We start from the raw sequence: 13,728 nt of genomic DNA, 5'->3' as shown, positions 1-13,728 counted from the left end.
ATCGTGTGAATTACTAGTCAACAAGTTTAGAAAACATTGCCACACCAAGAGACATTGGAGAAAATTTGTAAAAAGCGAGTCGTGCGCTGAGATCTCGTTATGTTCTGCTTAATTTATATAACGCCAATTAGCGCGGGGTATCCCAGGAAAGAAGCTTCTACACTACCAATTTAACAGTCAAAAATACACAGTCAAATGACTTGAACGAGATCACTTCAAAAGTTCACAAAAACTGTTCAACTGACGATGATCGAATACCAGGATGGCAAGTAAGAGAATAGCCTTTCACACGTAAACTGTAACGGTTGAGCTGTAATTTAATGTACCCAGAAGGTAGGAACATACGTCAACAACCGCCCGACCAATGGCTGGAACATGTCGTACATTCGACCTCGTGTTGAATCCTTTGGAACTGACTGATAGGAAACCAACCAGGCACCACGTGGGACACAGGCTTCTGCGGAATGATCCCAAGAAGGTACCCTAGCGAGACTCGGAAGTAACTTCTACATCAGGCACCTCCAGTGATCCGGCCGATACACCACATAACCCGCTCTGACTAATATTGCAGTTGGAGCAGCGAGCCAAGGACCTTATCGGCCGTGTTAGAAAAGCGCTACGTAAACAAAGAGCACTTCATCTCAGGTTCTAGAGAAGTAAAAACCTAGCTGACAAACAAAAGCTTAACGAAGCGAAAATGAGCGCAAGGAGAGCAACGAGAGAAGCGTTCAGTGGTTTTGAAAGGAAGACGTTGTCAACCGACCTGAGTAAAACCCCTAAGAGATTCTGGTCATATGTAAAATTAGTAAGTGGGTCAAAATTATCTACCCATTCTCTCAGCGGCCAAACCGGCACCGAAGCGCAAGATAACAGAGAAAGAAGACCGAAATACTGAATTCGATCTTCCGAAGTTGTTTCACTGGGGAAGATCGTAACACTGTCCCTCCCTTCAATCGCCGTACGAACATCGATGTGGCAGATATTGAGATAACTGATCGCGGATTTGAAAAGTAGCTGCAATCGCTTAGAAGTGGAAAGGCTTCAGGACCAGGCGAGATACCTATAAGATTCTATAAAAATTATACGAAAGAACTTGCTCCCTTTCTAGCAGTAACTTACCGTAGATCACTTGAGCAACGAAAGGTACCTAATGACTAGAAAAAAGCGCAGGTCATTTCTGTTTTTAAAATAGGCCGTAAGACAGATCCACACAATTAAAGACCTATGTGGTTTTCGTCGAGTAGAGGGGTATGAAAGGAAAGCAGTGGTTGGGAAGGGAGTGAGACAGGATTGTAGCCTATCCCCGATGTTATTCAATCTGTATATTGAGCAAGCAGTAAATTAAACAAAAGAAAAGTTCGGAGTAGGTATTAAAATGCATGGAGAAGAAATAAAAACTTTGAGCTTCGCCGATGGCATTGTAATTCTGTCAGAGACTGCAAAGGACTTGGAAGAGCAGTTGAAAGGCATGGACAGTGTCTTGAAAGGAAGGTATAAAATGAACATCAACAAAATTAAAACGAGGATAATTAAATGTAGTCGAATTAAGTCGGGTGATGCTGAAGGAATTAGATTAGGTAATGAGACACTTAAAGTAGTAAAGGAGTTTGTGGAGCAAAATAACTAATGATGGTCGAGGTAGAGAGGATATAAAATTTGTTAACATCGAGTATTGATTTAAATGTCAGGAAGTCGTTTCTGAAAGTATTTGTATGGAGTGTAGCCATGTTCGGAATTGAAACATGGACGATAAATAGTTTAGACAAGAAGAGAATAGAAGCTTTTGAAAAGTGGTGCTACAGAAGAACGTTGAAGATTAGATGGGTAAATCACATAACTAATGAGGAGTTACTGAATAGAATTGGGGAGAAGAGGAGCTTGTGGCACAACTTGACTAGAAGAAAGGATTGGTTGCTAGGACATGTTCTAAGCCATCGAGGGATCACCAATTTAGTATTAGAGGGCAGCGTCGAGGGTAAAAATCGAAGAGGGAGACCAAGAGATGACAACACTAAGCAGATTCAGGAGGATGTAGGTTGCAGTAGGTACTGGGAGACGAAGAAGCTTGCACAGGATAGAGTAGCATGGAGAGCTGCATCAAACCAGTCTCAGGACTGAAGACCACAACAACAACAATGGTTTTCGTCTATCTGTTGTAGAATTATGGCACATGTTTTATGCTCAAGAATTATGACGTTTTTGGAAAATGAACATCGCCTCTATAAAAATCAACATGGATTCCGCAAACAGAGATCCTGCGAAACTCAGCTCGCTCTGTTCCTCCATGAGATCTACAGAGCAGTGAACAACGGCGCTCAGGTTGGTGCCGTGTTCCTTGATTTCAGTTCGGCATTTGACACCGTCCCGCACTGCCGTTTAATGAAAAAAATACGAGCTTACGGAGTATCGGAATAGACTTGCGACTGGATTCAAGGCTTTCTTGCAGATAGAACTCAACACATCGCTCTTAACGGTACTAAATCGACAGATGTAAAGGTAATATCCGGAGTACCGCAGGGAAGAGCGATAGGGCCGTTGCTGTTTACAATATATATATATATATATATATATATATATATATATATATATATATATATAAGATCTAGTAGAAAGCGTCGGATGCTGTTTAAGGCTATTTGCAGATGATGGAGTTGTCTGTACCAACGAAGCAACGCCAGAAGGTAGTAAGAATTTGCAGAACGACCTCAAGAGAACTGATGAATGGTGCAGGCTCTGGCAGTTGACCCTGGACGTAAATAAATGTAACAAACTGCACGTACACAGGAAAAGAAATCCACTACTGTACAGCTAAACCATAGATGACAAACAGCTGTAGAGAGCGTCCGCCGTAAACTATCTAGGCGTAACTATCCAGATTGTCCTCAAGTAGAATGAACACATGAAGCAAATAGTGGAAAAAGCAGACACCAGCCTCAAAATTGGTTCAAATGGCTCTGAACACTATGGGCCTTAACTTCTGAGGTCATCAGTCCCCTAGAACTTAGAACTACTTAAACCTAACTAACTTAAGGACATCACACACATCCATGCCCGAGGCAGGATTCGAACACCAGTCTCAGATTAATCGGAAGAATCTTGAGGAAATGTAACTCATCCACGAAACAAGTGGCTTATAAGGCTCTTGTTCGCACGATTCTTGAGTATTGTTCATGTATTTGCGATCCCTATCAGGTAGTACTGATAGAGAAGGTAGAGAAGATGCAAAGAAGAGCGGCGCGTTTTGTCACGGGATCGTTTAGCTGGCGAGAGAGCGTTACGGAGATGCTAAACAAACTCCACTGGCAGACGTTACAAGGCAGGTGTTGTGCATCACGGAGAGATTTGCTATTGAAATTTCAGGACAGCACTTTACAGGAGGAGTCAAATAACATATTACTTCCCCCACATAGGCCTATATCTCGCGAATTGCCCACGAGGAGATAATTCGAGAAATTAGAGCCAAAACAGAGGCTTACCGACAATCATTCTTCCCACGCACTATTCGCGAGTGGAACAGGGTTGGCCGATCAGATAGTGATACCGAAAGTACCCTCCGCCACGCACCATTAGATGGCTTGCGGAGTATGATGCAGATGCAGCTGTAGACTACGTCACGGCTCTAGCTACCCGTCGTCGGCACACAAACCGCTAGACACTCGATCACTGACAGGGAAAGACATCGTCCCCGTGGTCACGCTTAAATCGATCTAATAGTCGATGCGCTTCTCTCTGGCGGCGGAAAATCGTTCTGGCTCTTTCACCGTCAGTGATGCTGTCAACCGTAGGGATCTATCGATATTGAATCGCGCTACGATGTATCCTCAAGGTATAGTTTTCGTAAAGATTCCAGGTATGGAAAAGTACCGTTTGGGTACAAACCAAGTTTAAAGTTCGGATCACTTTCAAATCTCTAGCTTCACTGCATGGTTCGTCATGGTAGAGCACAACGCAGTGTTTCGAAAACGTTTTCTGGATCGCCTGAGTCCATCACAGATGTTTCTTGTCACAACTAGGAAGGCTGACTGTGGTGCTCCACGGAAGCGGACCAGGCTCTGTGGACCGTGGCTGTCGAAGCAAACATCGCAGACACACTTGTGCAACGAGCATACTCGATTTGCAGCAAGGAGGACGACAGTTCAAATCCCCATCCCAGTATCCAGATCTAGATTTCCCGTGATTTCCCTAAACTGCTCCAGACAAATTCCGAGATGGTTTCTTTGGAAGGGCTTTGCCGATTTCCTTCTCCATCCTTGACACAGTCCGAGCTTGTGCTCCATCTCTAATGACCTCGATGTCGACGGAATTTTAAACGATAATGGTCATTCATACCTTTGAATACTATAGATAGGAGCACGTGAATCTAACAGGGCTGGATAGCAACTCGAAACGTAAATATATAATAATAATAATAATAATAATAATAATAATGAAGAACACTACCAACTCAGAGGCAAACAGGAAATCAAACAATCCAAAGAGACATTAGAAAACGGAGGTTCAGATATTACGGACATATTAAAAGAATGAACACAGACATACTGTCAAAACAAATAGTCGAATTTTGGAACAGGAGCTTGTTCCGGCGTACAAAATGTTCAAGTAACTTACGGTAATGTGACCGGGTGACGTCTTCGCCAACAGCCAATATTTCTATAGGTGCACACACTGTAATTTTCAAGGCACAACAGCCGTGAGAAACAGCTGCGCAAGAGAATTTAAAACGTCGGTATCCAAAGCATATCTAGAGACATAAAAGACACACAAATACACACACACACACACACACACACACACACACACACACACACAAACATTGCTTTCAACACTAGCGACACCACACTACAAAACATGGTCTATGTCGAAAGTTATCGATACCGAATGTTGAATAACCAACGAGTGAGGTAGCATTAACTCTGTCCTTTCGGTTTTATTCAAGTTAGAAAATAGGACTTCAATCAGAATGTAAGCAAAAACCTCTGTTTGGATTCATAAGTTTACTTGCTAATTTATTTTCAGTTGCTTTCTTAATAACACTGTCACAATAGCAGGAAGGGCATGTTGTATTTCATAGAATGACCCATGCCAAAGCAATGTTCTGCAACAGGCGATATCCTTGGCTGTTGTAAGCGTGTATACTGGTCCTCCACGGCCCCGATGGTATCACCAGTACATGACATGTCACAACGCCAAGGAATACAATAGGCACGTGTTACGCGAACCAAGATTATCCTTTACGGATCCCAAAAAAAAAGCTCTAATCTTAGATAGTGCTCCAAAAACACATTTCACGTCATACTTCAGTAAAATACGACGAATGCTGTAGGAAACGCTTCCTGCGAAAGGCAGAGCGGTCGTAAAATTTGCTACCACCTCGGTATTATCATCACTCATCAGGTGCACGGTTGGTCGAAAGCGCAACGCACTTCTGATCTGTCTTTCATTGTAAGCGTTCTGGCGGAAGGTGACCTCAAGATGGTCTAACTTAGCTGACAGACTTGCAGCGTCTGAGATGACGTGGGCCCTGCGAACTAAGGTACGAACTACCCCAACACACAGAGCTGCATGGTGACGACTGTTAAGCTGTAGATACAAGCCAGTGTGAGCTGGTTTCCCACAAACGGCATGCTCCAACGTAACATCATCCTTCCTTCTGACAACACTGGAAGGAAGGGAAAGCAACTATCCCTTCCCACCTTCGTCGTGAAACGAATATTTTAGTAGATTCAATTCAGACGTTCCTAAACGCCTTCAAATTCTCACTACTATGAGGCCAAACAAAAGTGTCGTCTAAATGAGAAAAAAAACACATCGTCGACTACAAGACACGTGCTCGAAGTCTTCCATAAATAAATTGGCAATAATCGGAGATAACGGGCTTCCCATCGCAAATCCATCTGTTTGTGCATTGCACGGCTCATTAAACAAAAAGTAAGAGGAAGCCAACACATGTCGAAACACATTCGTTAATTTAAGACCCAATCTACCTTCATTCAACCGCGAAGGATAGTCAGATAGAGAAAAGCGAGTGAAGCGAGACCACATCAAAACTTACTAAAATATCAGTCATTAAAATGCAGTCCCTCTAATAGATGCAAAACATCCTACCCGTTCTTAATGTGATACCCGCACCTACCTACTAGTGATACAACTGACAAAATCAACGCCTGGTAAACCCTTGGACGTCGATGCAATATTTTAAACTGTTTCCTAGCACGAACATTTTGTATAAGTTCTGTTGAATAGGCTGCTTTTAAATTACCTCCTGATACCACATAGGAGGTTAAGACGAAGGCATGTCGTGTGTTGACCGGGGCACGTCTACCCAAGAGTAGTGCCACAGGAGCTTAGAGGGCTGCTTGTCGCTCACTTACAGTTGATCCGGACATTGTTATTTTATCTGCGGACAAAGACAACGCGACTGTTGTTTTGGACAACGAGGAATACGTTCAACAGATGCAGTGTATACTGCCTGATTCAGCTTATCGCAGGATAAGTGTTGAGAGAAAGACTGACAGCCTCCTGAAGAAAAGTTCCTTATCGCAGGACATGGTCAAAGGTCTGAATTCTTACTGTGCTGTTCCCGCTAGGTGTATGGTCTGCATAAGGTCCACAAGTAAGAGGTTCGCCTTCGTCCGATAGTGAGTCACATTGGTACTCCGACATATCGTGTAACAGAACATCTTGATGCTCTGTTGAGCCCTACAGAACGCGGTTGATTTCTTGCATCGATTAGAAGGTTACTTTGGAACTATTGATGTCTGAGTAAGTTTTGATGTAGTCTCTCTCTTCACTCGCGTTCCTCTGTCTGATTCGCTACGATTAGATTAGGTGTTGAATTGACGAAGTTTTCTCGACATGTGTTGACGTCTACTTACTTTTTATTCAGTGACCAGTATTATGAGCAGACAGATGGAATTGCGACGGGGAGCCCATCATCACCTATTATTGCCAATTTGTTTACAGAAGACTTCGAGGTGTGTGCCTTGGAGTCGGCGTTTTTGAAAGCTGCGTGTTTTTTTTCGGTTATGAAGACCAGACTGAGGTGTTTGGCCTCAATGTAGTGAGAATCTGAACGGCGTGGGACCGTTTGAATCCCAACCACCCGAACATTTGCTTCTCGACGGAGGTGGAAAAGGATAGCTGCTGTCTCTTGCACCGCACGGTGCTCAGAGAGTGGTTGATGGGACGCAGAGGACGATCCATTTACACGAAGCCAACTTACACAGGCTTTTGTCTACAGGCTGATAGTTGTCACTTTCCGGCTCAGCGTGTAGGGGTACTTCCTACCTTGGTTCACAGGGTCCACGTCACCTTAGATCCTGAAAGTTTGTCACTTAAATCACTTAATAGAAGCAAGTCTTCTGGTCCAGACTGTGTACCAATTAGGTTCCTTTTGGAGTGTGCTGATGCATCACCTCCATACTTAACAATCATTTAGAACCGTTCGCCCGACGAAAGATCCGTGCCCAAAGACTGGAAAGTTGCACAGGTAACATCAGTATTCGAGAGAAGTAGTAGGAGTAATCCGCTAAATTACAGGCTCATATCGTTAACGCCGATATGCTGGAGGATTTTAGAACATATATTGTGTTCAAACATTATGAATTACCTCGACGAAAACGCTCTATTGACACACAATCAACATGGGTTTAGAAAACATCGTTCCTGTGGAACACAACCAGCTCTTTATTCACATGAAGTGTTCAGTGTGACAAGGGATTTCAGCTCTGTTCCGTATTTCTGGATTTCCGGAAGGCTTTTGACACTGTACCACACAAGCAGCTCATAGTGAATTTGCGTGCTTATGGAATATCGTCTCAGTTATGTGAATGGATTTGTAATTTCCTGTCAAACAGATCACAGTTCGTAGTAATTGACGGAAAGTCATCAAGTAAAACAGAAGTGATTTCTGGCGTTCCCCAAGGTAGGTTATAAGCCCTTTGCTGTTCTTTAACTACATAAACGGCTTTGGAGACAATCTGAGCAGCCGTCTTCGGTTGTTTGCAGATGACGCTGTCGTTTATCGACTAATAAAGTCATCAGTAGATCAAAAGAATATGTAGAACGATTTAGAAAAAAATATCTGAATGGTGCAAAAAGTGGCAGTTGACGCTAAATAACGAAAAGTGTGAGGTCATCCACATAAGTACTAAAAGGAACTCGTTAAACCAGTGACACGATAAATCAGTCTAATCCAAAATCCGTAAACTCAACTAAATACCTAGGTATGACAATTACGAACATCTTAATTGGAAGGAACACATAGAAAATGTTGTGGGGAAGGCTAACCAAAGACTGCGTTCTATTGGCAGGACACTTAGAAAACGTAACAGACCTACTAAGGAGACTACGCTTGTCCGTCATCTTTTAGAATACTGCTGCGCGATGTGGGATCCTTACCAGATAGGATTGACCGAGTACATCGAAAGAGTTCAAAGAAAGGTAGCACGTTTTGTATTATCGCGAAATATGGGAGAGAGTATCACAGAAATGATACAGATTTTGTGCTGGACATCATTAAAAGAAAGGCGTTTTTCGTTGCCACGGAATCTTCTCACGAAATTCCAATCACCAACTTTTTTCTCCGAATGCGAAAATATTTTGTTGACACCGACCGACATAGGGAGAAACAATCACCACGATAAAATGAGGGAAATCAGAGCTCGTACGGAAAGATATAGGTGTTCATTCTTTCCGCGCCCTATATGAGATTGAAATAACAGAGAATTGTGAAGGTGGTTCGATGAACCCTCTACCAGGCACTAGAATGTGATTTGCAGAGTATCCATGTAGATGTAGATGTAGCCCATCTCAAGGTAAACTTTCGTAAAAATGGTTGTATTGAAAGACAGATCAGAGGTACGTTGTGCTATCGACCACCTGAACACGAGGTGATTGATGATAATACCGAGGTGTCACCAACAACCGAGAAAATAGCTATTGCAGAACATTGCCTTGGCGCCTGTCATCTTATGCAACATAACAACTCGGAGATTCTGGCATGCACATACAGCTTTTCGGATAAAGTTATTACGGAAGCAGTTCAAATTAAATCAGCAGATAACCTTGTAAATATAGATGGATGTTGCTGCTTAAATTCTGTCTGGAATCCTATCCTCTCTTCGTGGTTAAAAAAACCGAGGGAGAGAATTAATGCTACCGCACACACTGGTTATTAATACCAACTACCGATAACTTCTGACGTAAGTCATTTTTGGTTTTGTCTGGGCGCTAGTGAATACACAATATTTGTGTATCTTTTCGGGTATGCTTTTCATGCCGTGGTTTCAAATTTCGTTGCATAACCCTTTATAACGGCATTTGTATCTTGAAAATGGATGGGTGTGCACCTGTCGAAATACCGGGTTTGGCGAAGAAGTCACCCGGCTGCATTTCCGTAAATTATTTGGAGTATCGAATTCTTTGACAACAAGAATAAAGCAGAATGGACGTGATAAAGTGGGTTGGCGAGATCAAAAGTGATCTAAAACCGTCTGTAATCACTGCAGTAGATGTCCGAAACCACTAAACCTCCACGTCAAAAATTCACAAATGACAAGTTGACCAAGAGGAAAAATAAAAGAAAAGTGGAACAACGTGTTCTGAAGTGAGAAAGAAAGTTAGATTAAAGAAATATGGGCGCAAAGGAAAGGAAATGCTCACATCTCCCATAGTCCTAATTCGCTTATTCGTAAATAATAAAAGAATAAAAAAGAAACTACAAGACACATTATAGTCCCTGTGACAACACACACAGTACGTGTACGTATTTTATCGATTTATGTCGCATTGTATGCTACGTCGTGTTCTTCAACTGATTCACTATTTTAGATGAAGATTGCATGTGAAAATCTGTAATTAGGCACTTTTATCTAACTTTGTAGCTAATCGTCGGTTACAATATTTTATAACTTTGAAATGTTTAAAGTACCAATACAACTGCAACATGGTTGTTAGGCCAAATGATATACAGGGGAACAGAAACAAAATTGAGGACGGACGGTAGGAAGTTAAAGTTAGTTTCAGAAAGGTAAGAGGTATCAGAGAAGCAGTGATTTCGTAATAGCAGGTAAGCTGAAGAAAAATCAGGGTACTGATAAAGCATTTTGTGGCCCTGGAGAGTACCTTGCAAAATGTAATGTGGTGTAATACGAGGGCTGTCTAGAAAGAAAGTTCCGATTAATCGCGAAATGGAAACCACAGTGAAAATCAGATATGTTTTATTTGTAGCAGTTAGCTACACCTTCCAGCTACTTCTCCAGGTAATTATTGCACCAAGAAAAGCTTGTCTGCGTAGTTGCCCTTCTGACTCAGACATTTGTCGTAGCGTTGTACCAACTTTCCAGTACCCGCTTTCTGACAAATCTCTGCGCTGGTTTATAGCTCGTTGTATGTGGCACAATGTTGTCTTCATAGCCAGCGGTTCATATGAGCAGAGACGAAACTCAGAGGGAGACAATTACGGAATGTATTGTGCGTAATTAAAAATTTCCAATTGAAACGATGCAGGAACATCTTCATTGCCCCTGCAGAATGCGGCTGAGAATTGCGTTGGAGAAGAAAGCGCACGACAGTTATGTAGTGTTGTCTGCATAGATTCAGGCAAAATTTCACACCAGGCCCTCGTGCTTAGCGGGAGACACTATTTTCTAGACATCTTCATGCGCTCACTGTGAAGTCAGAAAATGAGAAGAGCGACGTGATGCTAACTAGAGTCATACTGCCCAACACATCCGTGCAAAACTTAATGAGGTTTTTACTGTGGTTTCCATTTCGCGACAGTTCGGAACTGACTTTCTGGACACTTCTTGTATGTTCGTAGTTCTTAGCAGACATGGGCTAAAGTATAGAGTCTGACGAACAATCAAGGACATCTAGAAAACTATAATTAGAGTAGAAGCTCAAGAGAGACAAGTTAGCCTCAAGAAGGGGGTATGGCTCGATCGCAGCTTGCCGTCACTGTTTCTCTAGTTGTACGTCAAAGAAAATTGCGCAACATGGACGGAAGTGTCCGCATTACGCCTGGGAGACGACTTGGTGTTTCTGTCAGAGTCTAAAGAAGACTCAAAGGAGCTGCTGAGAGAGACGGACAGCACACTCAGAACAGAATTTGGGTTAAGGACAAACAGTAAAGACAAAGGCAATAAACAGTAAAAGAAAAGAGGACAACAAGTAGTTTCATTCCAGCATTGGGAACGATACAGCAATGGAAGAAGTAAAGTGGTTCTCCTGTGTAGGAAACATGCTTGCACAGGGTGGTCGAAGCAGAAATAGACTGGCACGGACGAAGGACTTTTCTTCAACGAAAGATCTCTGCGGGTATAAGATATACTCATAGATACGGAAACGTGGAAGAAATTTCTGGGAGTGTACGTCGTAAACAGATCAGCAAACATAAATGAAATGTATGCAGTCGGAACTCCTGGAAGATATGGGAAGCATTTTAAATGTGCTGCTGTCGAAGAATATTGAAAAAAATAAATGAATGGATAAAGTACAAAACTGAAGAAATACAAAAAGGAATACTTGAAGAGAGGAGTCTATGGACGATCCAGAGAGTTTAGTGGGACGTCTGCTACTGCATCCAGGAATAGAAAATTTGGTTTGGAAGAACCACTATAGAGGTAAAATAGTAGAAGAAGACAAACACTATAACGTGCGTATCAGATTGCAGATGATGTGTACTGGCTAGGAAACTATGGATGATGGAATCAAACGATTCCAACGACATAAAAACTATAAGGGATAGTGAAATCAAGAGGAGACAGATGGAAAAAAATCAAACTATTAATTATTTCGAAAATAATTGCCATAAGTGTTAATACTTTTATCATACGGTCAGACATGACGATCTGTACCTTCCTGTAACAATGTTTGAGGTTGCCTACGCAACCATGGTTGTACTCAGGCGAGCAAACGTTCTTGCGATTCAACCGACTGTCACTAATGTCTCCAGGGCTCAAAAAATATGAAATTCGCATCGGGATTGTACGCAGCATGTGTAAGGGCATCCCAGCGAAACTTCTGCAGGGCAGTCGAAAGAACGTTGGCAACATGCAGACAGGTATTGTCCTGTAACAGAATGCGGCCGTCGTTTACATTCCTGGGTGTCTGAATTAGATGGCGCGCTTTACTTTTTACAAAGCGCATACGTATTGTTGTTCGTTAATTGTGGCACCGTATTCCAGAAAGTCAACGAGCATCTCTCACTTGCAGTCATATAAAAATGTCATCATACTTTTACCGTAGCGGCAGCTCTTACACATTCTCTGTACACTTCCGATCCCGCCCCATGCGATTTCAATTTTTTTGGAGCCCTGAAGAAGGCCATTCTTGGCTGCTGGTTTGCTTCGGATGAAGAGGTACACGCCTGGATCCAGTCATGGTACCGCAAACATTTTTACATGAAGCACTGACCATCTCGTTTCACAGTTGGATAAATTTATTAACAGATATAGCAATTACTTTCGAAATAATAAATGGTCTACTTACTTTTTTCCATCTGTTTCGTTTTCATTTGACTACCCGTTACAATCGTTCGCTCACACATATTTCAGAATAGTAACGGAACAGGGTAACTCCTATAAACTAAACACATTTTGTCTTGGAGCACACAGGCAGTTTTGATACTAACTTTCGGCTTACTTGTCTTTGTTGTTTAGTTTATCTGCAATCAGTTTCGAAGTCTTTTACGACACGGTCTTAAGGCACTTAGGGTCAGTAATTGAAGTGAAATGCATTAGAACGTATACAGTGTTGCTACACCACAGCATCCTCCAATGTAGTAAATATTATGGTCTTATATTTACTACAGAAGAGAATGTTCTGGTCCAGCAAAAATAAAGTTGCGAGTGTATTTTGCTTCAATAAGTGTGGCTACGTGTATGAATATGAAGCTATAAACTAAACAAACTAAACAACAAACAAAAGTTAGTGGGAGATTATTATGGAAACTGCTTGTTTGCTCCAAAACAAAATACGAATAATTGATAGCTGAACACTCCATAATATGGATTCATATAAGGAACAGACAAGGTAGTTTTTGGATCTCTGACTACGTACCCTCGTGTAGAAGAACCGTTCACCCTCGGTTCTCCCGCCAGCGAACGTGATCAGACATGCTTATTGCGCGTTTCCTCGCTGCAGACAGCATGCGCAACACAGTATATCCCCTTCAATGTTAGCGGATCCCGACCTCACTTAACGCAGCCCCTGTGGAGACAGGACCGGTGATTCAGAGCGTGCCATCGCGGCAGAAGTCGGCTTTAGCGAGCGCAAGTACACGTAGCGTACACTCGCATCAGCACCGCTCGGTCGCCACAGTGTGGGATCCACACCACAATGCGACGCCGTGTCCAGTCGCGCCGCCCCTACAGGTGCGACGTCCCAAACGGCACTGGCGCGTGGCGGGCGCGCCTGCTGCCTATATGCCAGGGGCGCCGGCTCTCGCAGACTGCACCGTTCTAGTGCAGGGTGGCGCGCATGCGCACTGCGCCGGAAATCTGCGGCGCTAACAGACGGGGGTTGCAGCGTCCCAGGCCCGGCTGTCTGGCTATTAACGGGGGGCGGCTCGGCTGCTCTGCGCTTGTAAGTAGTAATTGGCGTTTTGCTTCTGGCAGTATCAGCTCTCCACATGTCATTCTAAACAGCACTTTCCTTAATTTTTTCTGTTACACGGAGTTCGCTGTAAACGATGACAGTAATATGAATTGCATAAAATATTTGCTC

The 13,728-nt window shown here is 42.8% G+C and overlaps 1 protein-coding gene across 1 annotated transcript in view; it reads right to left on the bottom strand.

Moving 5' to 3' along the window:
- Positions 1 to 13,457, bottom strand: part of LOC126317480 (chondroitin sulfate N-acetylgalactosaminyltransferase 2-like) — a 139,114-nt gene extending 125,657 nt beyond the window's left edge. Inside the window, exon 1 of the mRNA XM_049993186.1 lies at positions 13,063 to 13,457. The gene's annotated coding sequence lies outside the window, so the exon portion shown is untranslated. The remainder of the gene's footprint in view (positions 1 to 13,062) is intronic.
- Between the last annotated feature and the right edge of the window lie 271 nt (positions 13,458 to 13,728).

The sequence above is a fragment of the Schistocerca gregaria genome, chromosome 1 (assembly GCF_023897955.1).
Source record: "Schistocerca gregaria isolate iqSchGreg1 chromosome 1, iqSchGreg1.2, whole genome shotgun sequence".
NCBI classification, from domain to species: domain Eukaryota; kingdom Metazoa; phylum Arthropoda; class Insecta; order Orthoptera; family Acrididae; genus Schistocerca; species Schistocerca gregaria.
The sequence above is the reverse complement of the archived record's forward strand: the minus strand, read 5'-3'. Positions and strand labels throughout refer to the sequence as shown.